This window comes from Mirounga leonina, unplaced genomic scaffold (genome assembly GCF_011800145.1).
Source record: "Mirounga leonina isolate KUSES-001 unplaced genomic scaffold, KU_Mleo_1.0 Mir_114, whole genome shotgun sequence".
Classification (NCBI taxonomy): domain Eukaryota; kingdom Metazoa; phylum Chordata; class Mammalia; order Carnivora; family Phocidae; genus Mirounga; species Mirounga leonina.
The window spans coordinates 39485692-39496787 of NW_023270265.1; positions in this window are offsets into that span (position 1 = coordinate 39485692).

Consider the following 11096-nt stretch of genomic DNA (forward strand, 5'->3'; position numbering starts at 1 on the left):
GTTTGGGGGTAAGGGGACTAGGTTCTCATGTTTAAGTATGAATGGTTATTTAATTTCATTTACACCTGCGCTTATCATTAAGTAATGGGCACAGAATTAAATGCCTGAAGATGATCCTGTTTTGAAATCTATCTTCTGCAAGTTCAAATAGTTAATATCACCTACTATGTACCAGACACTATGCACGTTATTTAATCCTTCTACAGCCGATAAGGAATATTAGAATCCCTGTTTTACAGATGAGAAAACAGGCTTACAGATGAACCTGACTGAGCTCAAGTGGCAGATGTGGGAGAGAACATGGCACAGCGCGCTGCTCCCCCGAACCTGCCCATGACTAATGCACAACCTTCAGACAATGGCAGGAAGAATGATGTCAGAAATTCCCATGATCTTTCCCTTACCATACTACCTGATGACAGAAACATTTCTAACTGAAGGGACATAGCCCCTATTCTTTGTGTGTGTGTGTGTGTGTGTGTGTGATATATTCTATTTTTTTTTATTCTTATGTTAATCCCCATACACTACATCATTAGTTTTAGATGAAGTGTTCCATGATTCATTGTTTGTGCATAACACCCAGTGCTCCATGCAGAATGTGCCCTCCTCAATACCCACCACCAGGCTAACCCATCCTCCCAAACCCCCTCCCCTCTAGAACCCTGTTTGTTTTTCAGAGTCCATCATCTCTCATGGTTCGTCTACCCCTCCTATTTCCCCTGCTTCATTCTTCCCCTCCTGCTACCTTCTTCTTCTTCTTCTTTTTTTTTTTTCTTAACATATATTGCATTATTTGTTTCAGAGGTACAGATCTGAGATTCAACAGTCTTGCACAATTCACAGTGCTTACCAGAGCACATACCCTCCCCAGTGTCTATCACCCAGACACCCCATCCCTCCCACCCCACCCCCCACTCCAACAACACTCAGTTTGTTTCCTGCGATTAAGAATTCCTCATATCAGTGAGATCATATGATACATGTCTTTCTCTGTTTGACTTATTTCACTCAACATAATACCCTCCAGTTCCATCCACGTCGTTGCAAATGGCAAGATCTCATTCCTTTTGATGGCTGCATAATATTCCATTGTATATATATACCACATCTTCTTTATCCATTCATCTGTCGATGGACATCTTGGCTCTTTCCACAGTTTGGCTATTGTGGATATTGCTGCTATAAACATCGGGGTGCACGTACCCCTTCGGATCCCTACTTTTGTATCTTTGGGGTAAATACCCAGTAGTGCAATTGCTGGATCATATGGTAGCTCTATTTTCAACTTTTTGAGGAACCTCCATACAGTTTTCCAGAGTGACATAGCCCCTATTCTAATGAGCAATTGAATCTTTTGGAGTTATCATGGTGCTCCCATGTAAAGGAAAGGAGCTCTGCTCCCCCCCTGCTCCAAGCGATCTCAGACTTTCCGATGCCCACGACCCGCTGTGCCCGTGAGTCAGCCCAGTTAATCACACAATCGTCCTGCATGTTCATGGGCTGGCTTCAGACCTAATCATGTCATATCACTGGGTCACAGAAGTGCTCGTGATCTAATCGAAAGTGACTTTGCAATTACAAGTTACATCTTGATGTGATCATATTATCAGTATTCCACTTTGCTGGGACTTAAAAATCTCCAGACTGAAGTTGGAATGCTTGTCTAAGCTCAGTGCAAAAAGTCATGAAAGAGGTGGTCAGGGCCCTCGCGGTGACTGGCTTGCTTACATTACTACTTAGTTTGGAGAGTGTTATGCACACCACCCTCCCCTACTCACTCTGTGCCCGTTACAGAGCCATCCTCCTGTGCTGGATTCTGCCTTGCACCCTTGCTTACCAAGATCGGTCCGGGATTCTAAGTTCTCGAAGAATAAAGCACAGGTTATCATGGGTGCTCCAGATTTGCATTGGCTCAAATCACATTACAGGTTGCAATGAAGGGCCCTCAAATCTTTTCCTGGCCCTATAGTGCTGCTTCCATAAGTACATTCTAAGTTGGGAAGTCTTTTTTTTACCCGGGTCCCACAGTAACAGAAAGCGACACACTGAAGCATGTCCGTGGGACTAGTCAGGTTCCTTCTGTTTTTCTGTCTCAGTTTTCTCATCTGTCTGGTGAAGGCCCATCTTGGGACGTGCTGGCTGGTTCTCTCTGAATTCCTACCGGTAACAATGCTACTGTGCTTACCTGGATTGCCGTGCCTTAGATTTTCATGAAATCAGCCCTAAGAAGGCTGTGTTAGAACCCATCAGGTGACCTCAACTTCACAAGAAACATGTCCTTAAAATGGCACACAAATCTTCATAGGCATTTACAAGGTCAAAGTTTTCATTTGGTGATTTTGGATTGCTTTGATTACACTTTGGATTGGCAAGACAGCATATTGAGAGAAATGGGTATGTAGCCTTCTTGCCCATTTCCTTAGTCTTTTCTTTTTTTTTTAAAGATTTTTATTTATTTGACAGAGAGAGACACAGCGAGAGAGGGAGCACAAGCAGGGGGAGTGGGAGAGGGAGAAGCAGGCTTCCCCGCAGAGCAAGGAGCCCGATGCGGGGCTCGATCCCAGGACCCTGGGACCACGACCTGAGCCGAAGGCAGACGCTTAACGACTGAGCCACCCAGGCGCCCCTCCTTAGTCTTTTCTAACAGAGATCCTTTGAACTATACATTCTTCAGATATTCTTTATTCCCCACCACCAAAACACTAAATTCTTTTTTTTTTAAGATTTATTTATTTATTTATTTGAGAGAGAGAATGAGATAGAGAGCATGAGAGGGGGGAGGGTCAGAGAGAGAGGCAGACTCCCTGCTGAGCAGGGAGCCCGACATGGGACTCAATCCCGGGACTCCAGGATCATGACCTGAGCCGAAGGCAGTCGCTTAACCAACTGAGCCACCCAGGCGCCCCAAAACACTAAATTCTTGTTTTATTCCTTGATGAAGCTTAATTTCTACCCAAAGGACAGTGTATTGTGACTCCATTGTTCCGGCTGTGTGTAGAAACTTCACTGCCTCTAAAGGGACCTTATGAAATACATTCTTTCTACTCAGGAGAGAAAATGAGATGTAGAGAATTAATAAATTATTCGGGCATCGAAAGATTCTATATAAAGAACTGCTAGTTAACAGAAACAGGAAAGTTCATGTTTTTTAGTCTCCTAAAAAGATCTTTGGAAATGTTTTTGCGGCAGCCAGCTTTCAGAAAGAACATCACAATTATTTTATGGTTGTATCAAAGGGGAACGATCATTCTTCATTCAGGGCCAAAACAAATGGAAATTCTCCATCCAGAGTGGCCCTAAGAGTTTAGAAAGAAACCAACACGAGGTAACTAGCTGGAGTGTTTATATGCAACATGCAGATCTATGACCTAGATACATCTCTAAAAATTAATTTAACGGCGCTGCACTGGGCCCAGCTAATACTCTAACAAGTTTTTTTTTCTTTGCTTTTCTTTAATGATGAGCATAAACCCTGAGGGCATTGTGTTTGATAGAAGTGACAGCTCTGCAAGATGCAGCGTCCTCTAAGAGTGAGTGTGCTGACTCAGAAAATAGAGGGACAGGGCTGGGTGGGAGGGAAGTTGTCAGACAAATCAGTAACCTTCTAGATTAAAAGTTATGTAGCTAATCAGTGCTACAGGCATACTTTATCCATATCCCAAAGGAGGGGGTGATTTCCTTAGGATTTATTTCTTAAAAGAAAAATCAGTATAGAATTTAAAAACTGCATTATGAAATGTCCCAGGTCCTTCTCCTTCGGTTGTTGGACATATTTTGAATTCCATTATCATCTGAATAAAGGAGTTTATTTTTCCCTTCTTTCTTTCTCCCTTCCCACCCGCCAGACTCAAGGAGATCCATCGTGTTCCTGAAACCACACAGGACATTGAAATCTTTGTCTTTCAAATATGCTTAGAAATAAAATCGCAGATGTTTGTGTTACTTCTAAGATATTGCATAATTAAGTCTGATATCAATGAGGGAGTTGAAACAATTCAGCAAGAAAAACAGGTATTTATATCTATTTGCCTGGGATTTTTCTTTAAAGTAGCTTAAGTCACATGCAGGATTAATTAATCTGGTAGCTGATCGCTGTGATGTACGGAGCCCAGGGAGCCCTGGCTGATTTGGAAAGTGTGTGCCTGAGACGTGCTCGCGCCCAGATGGAATAGCATACTGAGAAGGACATGCATGGAGAAGCGAGAGCAGCACTTTTAGATATTTCAGATAAAAGGGGAAGTGAGACTCAAATGATTAGCAGCTCAGGGTTGGCATCAGAATCCCAATTATTACAGGGAGGATTTACCCCACTTAGGTATCATTATGCTTCAAGAGAATTTTGAGTTTGTGGCTTATAAAGATGATTAAGTGTTCTTGCGACTCTGTTACAAACTCAGGAATGAGAACAGTGGGCTCCCTTACCATATAGTCGACTCTGCATGGAGATGCCCAGCTGTGCTAAGGTGCCACGTGGTGGCTTCAGACCACCATTTAAAGTTGCTCCTTGCTATGAGGAATTGGGGGGCCTGAGTCTCCTTCTGGTGGTTGCCTCTGGACTCCAGTTCTCTGGGCTTTGTCCGTGTTGTGTTGGTTTCTGTTTGTTTTCCATCCGTTGGATGTATTCAACTACAAATAATGGACAACCTGAAACCAGTGGATTAAACCATAAGGAGTTCATATTTCATTTAACAAGAAAATCTGTCAGTACGAGTCTTAGGGTTTTGATGGCTCAAAGATGGTCCTCTCCTCCCCATCCTCAATGGATAAGCTTTTATCCTCAAGTGTGTCCCTTGGTCATAAGATAGCTGCCACAGCTCAGGATCTCACCTCCTCATGGGGCATTGAATAAAGCAGGAACAATTCCTTATGATTCTCTTATCTTTCATCAGGAAGGAAATCTTCCTCAGAAGCATACCCTCCCTCTTAGCTTTCTCTGGCTAAGACTGGGTCACATGATTACTCTGAACGAATCCCTGGCAAGGGGCAATGGAATTGCTGTCATTGGTTTAGACCCTCTCCACTCCAGGTGTGATCCAAGGGGAAGCACATCCATACCTTTTGGGACCTTGTTAGGATTGCAGGGTCTCAGACCCACCCAGACCTACTGAGTCTGAATCTTCATTGAACAAGAGACCCACTAGTGATCAGAGGACCTGAAATTGTGAGAAGCCCCAAAGTGAGACTAATGACAATTCATCCACTGGGGCTGGGCATGTTGCAGTTTAGGAAAATTAGGATTATGCTAGCAAGAAAGGTGGGAATGGCTTTTGGGTAGGCAACCATCAGTGTCTACCACAATCTTGTATTCCCTCATTGCTTAGACAGGGATTGTCACTTATTTTGGTGACTATTATGTTCTCTCCAAAAAGCTCTGCAAATTTCTGCCTGCTAACTTTACATGCTACCCCCAGGGAATGGTTTTGGCCCACTTGAGTTGGCCCTACCTCTCTACTTTGTCTTCTGGTCCTTGGATCATGTCAATATTCTCCTTGAGTGCTGAGGCAAGGGGTATACGTGTCATCCCACTTCCCTTCGGCAAGATCACTTCCTGAGTAGGGTCCAAGCTCAAAGTGGTCCTCTGTTATGGTAGGCTGAATGGCTCCCAAAGGTATCCAGGTCCTAATCCCTGAAACCTGTACATATTATCTTATATGATAAAAGAGACTTGGTGGATTTGATTAAGGTAAGGATCTTGAGATGGGAAGATGATCTGGATTATCCAGTTGGACCCTAACTGTGATTGTAAATGTCCTGATAAGAGTAAGGCAGGGCGAGCATTGACTTCAGAGAAAGGAGACATGGCAGCAGAAGCAAGGAGAGGAGGGATGCATCTACACACTATGGAATGGCACCAGCCACAGAGCTGAGAGAGGCAAGGAACAGGTCCTCCCCCGGGGCTTCCAGAAGGAATCAGCATTGCCAGTGACTTCATTTTAGCCCTAGAAGACTCATTTTGGACTTCTGGCCTCTGGAGCTATAAAAAAATTCATGTCTGCTGTCTTAGGCCACTAGGTTTTTGGTAGTTTTTTCTAGCAGCCACAGGAAGTGAATACACCCATCTCACAGCCCCTGGCATTCCGTGAGTCACAACTTTAAATCCAGACATGTTATCTTTTCATTGTTTTAATATAGCTTACAGATGGAATTACAGATTAATTTATAAAACACACTCAAATACTGTTGAACTAAGACCCTAGTTGGGTTAGGATAAGAAATTAGACCCTTAGAAGCCTAGAGAGGTAATTTCCTGCCCATGATAGTTTCAGGTCCTTGGTCACCATCATCATCTTGTCCCCAGCAACAGGGTGACAGGAGGGAGGGAGGGAGGGAGGGAGGGCCTGAGATTCACCCTGCCCCTCTCCCCCACACCCCCAACACATGCACAGCTTGGCAGCTCATAGAGCAGGAAAAAAAGCACCATTAGAAAACTAACTTCACATAGCTTTTGCAGATTCCATTCTATAGTGAGCCCAGTCGATTGCCCTTCTCTCCACCAAAACCATTTGACAGAACAATAAAGACAGAGAAAGGTCAAAATCTAAGGCTGTGAGGAGACTAAACATGCCACTGAAATGACTAAAAGGTGGTCACTCATAGCCGTGAAGATGCATGAGATGGATCTGGAAAAGACTTAGAGGGGACAGGGAGGTCTCCTGCAAAGCAGGCACCCGATGGGCAAAGGCCACAGCTCAGGCCTGTGGGGGTGGCTGCAATCCTGCAGATGGTGGGGCCTGACCTCCAGCAGGGAGAAAGAGCCGCTCCTGGCGTTGGTACGTCTGTGCTGAGGGAGGCTTTTAAATATGCTCTTTGGCCAGTGTTCATCTCAAGCCATTGGGATGGAGATGGATGAGGGTCTGAAGCGAGGCAGACTAATGTGAAGAATCATTGTTTTCACTGCGGGAAGGAGGGGGAAGAGGCTGTCACAATCCTGCAAGCACAGCTTTTTCTCAGAAATGAGCTCTCAGCCCCAAAGTCCGTCTGCTCCTAAACTCCGTGTACTGCTAAATGGTGCTAATAATGCATGGTCCACCCTGGCCACCGTTCCACCGCCTGTGAGTCATGAGGCTCTGCAGCCATCTTGCCCACCACCGGTTCTGCCAGGCACAGAGCCTCACCGACCCCCCACCCCACCCCTCCCTAGTCCTGACTCCTCTGTTTGGAAAGAGACAGCTTACTTTTTAGTGCTGCCTCCCTTGCAGCCATGGCTGAGCCTTATGGTATAAATTTTCGTCAGTAGAAAGGGTTCATATGTGAAGTTTATTGGGTAGGTTTCTGTGTTTGTTGTTTTTTGGACTTTGTCCTTGAAATTCCTCTGTGAATATCATCTTACTGGGGCATCTCCCTAAATAAAACAGTTCATCAAGAAAAGCAGACCTTGGCTCTTGGCTTCCAAAGAAAGAAGAATTGAGTGAAATACAAAAAGAAATAAAATACATTAGCATTCACTACTGGATTTTGAGATTCCTATGGCTCAAGGCCTAGCACTCAATAGGTTTGACAAAATATTTCTGTCCTCAGCCATCCCAAGCCACAGAGAGGGGCCATGATCAATGCCTATGTGGAAGACAGGGAGAACCTGTAGAAGAAGAGAGTTAGATACGGAGTTGAAGCCTTTGCCCTTCTAGATTAAAGCCAATGGTGTGCAGGAGCGCATGTTCACACATGTGGAAGGTCTTGGCTTCTGGCAGCTGCCTGTGGGTCATGCAAGTCCAAGGCCAATGGAAGACCAGCTGCTGCCTCAGCAGATACCAGTGAGGATAGATGCTGATGGTCAGAGCAAAACAGGGTAGTGGCCACCACCAGAGAGGCCAGCATGGACAGAAGGTGGCAGGGGAAATCTTACCCATTGACAAGGAGGTACATCCACCCATCATTCTACCCCACAAAAGTGTAGCCATGGCATGAGGGACTAAAATGACTGGACGCCCTAAGAGAAAATTCGAGTAGCTGCATTTCCTTAACTTGCCTAAAATTTGACCATAGTTGGAATGGAAGCTTGAGGAAAAAAAATAGGTTGAATTAGAAGGGAATAGTTACCCATTTTATACATGTGTGGATATGGCTTATGAAGTAATATACCCGATATGCTAAATTTATTACACTTACAATGAATTTAAAAGTTACCTTAAGCTCCAGATTTCCACTCCCTATTGGAAGAGAATTTGGTTGGAGGCATTTCATCGGCCTTTGCTTCCTTCTCTGTCTTTCCCAGGAGAGCTGATCTGCACAGATGACAGCTTCCTCTGAGTGGTTTCATTCACCCTGTGAATTCACTGAATGCAGTTTATGCATTCCTAAAAATATTCATGATACAAGCAAATAGCCATCCAAATGGGACTAACATTTATTAAGTACTTGTTATGATGCCATTGTTCCTGAAACATGATGAATAGTACCTTATTCCATTCAGTCCCACCAATTACCTGTGATGTGGCTGCCATTATTCTCCAGTTACAGAGGAGGAAGAAGAGCTCTGGTGACCTACCCAAGGATGTGTGACTTATACAAATACACTCGGAAGCACACTGAATTAAGATCCACAGAAGGTGAAAGTGTTAGAAGGCAAGAAATGCCAGCTGAGAACAAATTTAAGGCTTGAGCATCATTTTCCCTCTGCCTCAGTTTCCTTCTGAAAATACAGCCCTAAAAGTGCTTTGGCAAAGGTGGACAGCTTGTGAAGAAAAGGCACGTGGGTCACAACCCTGGAGGGAGCAGGGGACACGACAATCGGTCGCAGACCACCATTCTCTCTGGGACAGAGAAGAGGGTCCAGGTGCCTTTTTCCCTGGCATTGGCAGCATCCTTGTGCAGATCCTGGTGATGAGCCCGACCTGGCTCACCTGACTGGTGCCCTTGACGCATGGACAGGTAGTGTAGCACAGAGACCAATCATGTAGCCTCTGGAGCTCCAGCAGCTTGGGTCCATATCCTGGATGGGTCCTGGGCAAGTCATTTGACCTCTCTGTGCCTCAGCTTCTTCATCTGCAAAGCAGAGATAACAGCACCATCTACTTCAAGGCAGCGTGCAGATGAGTGAGTGCATAACCTGCGTTAAGATAGTTAGGACAGCACCTGGCACGTGGTTAGTGCTGTGAAGACATTGGCGGTTATTATTAAGTGGTCTTGGGATCAGCTGACAGGATTCACTAGCTCAGGAGCTGGGAAAGTCTCCCCAAGGAGCTGGTTCAGAATCTAACTCACAAACTGGTATCCTTGTTCCTCTGCAATGTCTAGTTGTGTAAGAAGGCTTCTTGCATTAAGTGGGACCTCTAATGCATCCTTGTTTTACATCTTTGGAAATTGGCAATGGCAAGACTCGTTTGCTCTGACATAGCCTGTAAGATAATTACCCAACAGGCTGCAGAGAACTGAGGCATTTTCTGGGCAATCAATCTGACTTCCAGCCTAATAGAATCAAGCATGGAAAATAATACCATCTACTTGAAGGAAGAAAGGGGGCAGCCAAGGCGGTGGAGATCCAACTATGGCCAGCCCCTGATCGCCCACTCATTCTCCTGACATGTCTGTGTGAGGTATCTCTGTCCTCTTTGTATAAGCAAGAAAAGAAACCCCGGAGGAGCTAAGTTACTCCCAAAGGCCAGGGGCTAATGGGTGGAGCAGGATTCACACTCAGGATGGCCTGATGGCAAATCCTTGGGCCTTTCCCCCACCCCACCGGCTTTATCCTTTGTTTTAAAAAAAAAAAAATTTTTTTTTAAGTCTTTCTTGGTGCTGCCTTTCAGGGAGATACTGTCCTCAGCCACTCTATATACTTCACTGCTGGTTCTTACCTTCTTCCACTCAGGACAGCAACTCCTTCTGTTTGGTGGTACTCGAGCCCCTCCCATTAGCCAGGCTCTCTCCTCAGCTCCCTCCCCGGTGAGCTGCTTCAGCAAAAGCTAAGAAAGTCACTCCCAACAGTGAATGTGAGGGGGTGAAATCTTAGACCCCCGGGGACATTAGCTACACTTCAACCCAGCGGACTGCCTCTCCAGAGACTGGGATTCAGTCTGGTAGATGATGGTTGAAAAAATAAATTCAAAATGAGGCATCATCAGTAAATACTGGGTTCTAGACCACTGAACAGTCTGATTAAATGGAGGTCACATGGAAAATCCTAAGCCCACGAGTCGCCGATAGTAAGATCTCATATAACCACGACTTCCAACACAGAACCTAGAAATCCATGAAGTGTCCTTTGCAAGCGAAAGAGCCAGGCATGTCCCAAGGGACTCTGGCTGCCTTCTACCCTACCCACATCAGTAATGAGGTGGGGAGGTGTTGGCTCTAGAGAAATCTTTTGGTGCGGGACTGTTTTTCATCATCTCCTCAAATGACTCTGCCCTCACCCCAGTGGACATCATTTGCACACACAGGTGTTCTCCTCAAGGTGCCAGCAGCTAGCTCTGTGACTGTGGATCAGTTACTTTTGCTGAGCAAGTAGCTGTGTGATTAGGGATCAGTTACCTCTCCTCCTATGTTCTCTGCAAGATGAGAGTACTGGGGCCAGCTGGGGCTGGTCCCAGTTCCTGCACACTGTTCTCTAATTACAGTAAAGTGGGTTTAGCCCCAATGTCTTCTTCCATTCTGGTTGCTATAACAGAATGCCATAAACTGGGTGTCTTAGAAACAATAGAAATTTATTTCTTATAGTTCTGGAAGCTGGTAAGTCCAAGATCATGGCACCAGTGGATTCAGTATTTGGTGAGGGTCTGCTTCCTAGATTGTCATCTTTTTACTGTGTCTTCACATGGCAGAAGGGACTAGCTAGCTATCTGGAGTCTCTTTGATAAGGATACTAATGCCAATCACAAGGGCTTCACCCTCATGACCTAACCGTCTCCCAAAGGCCCCACCTCCTAACACCATCACCTTTTGGGTTAGGATTTCAACATAAGAATTTGGGGGGGATGCAAACATTCAGACCATAGCACCCGACAAGGAGAAATTGTGGCTATAGCCCCAAATAAATGCAATCTGTCCAAAGTATTCATTAGAGCCAGGGCTGCTTAGGAGAAAGCTCACAGTCCATTTCTGTGTCTTTTCTGTGATCTCCCCTCCCTGGGGCATCCTAAGAAGGAAAGCTGAAATTT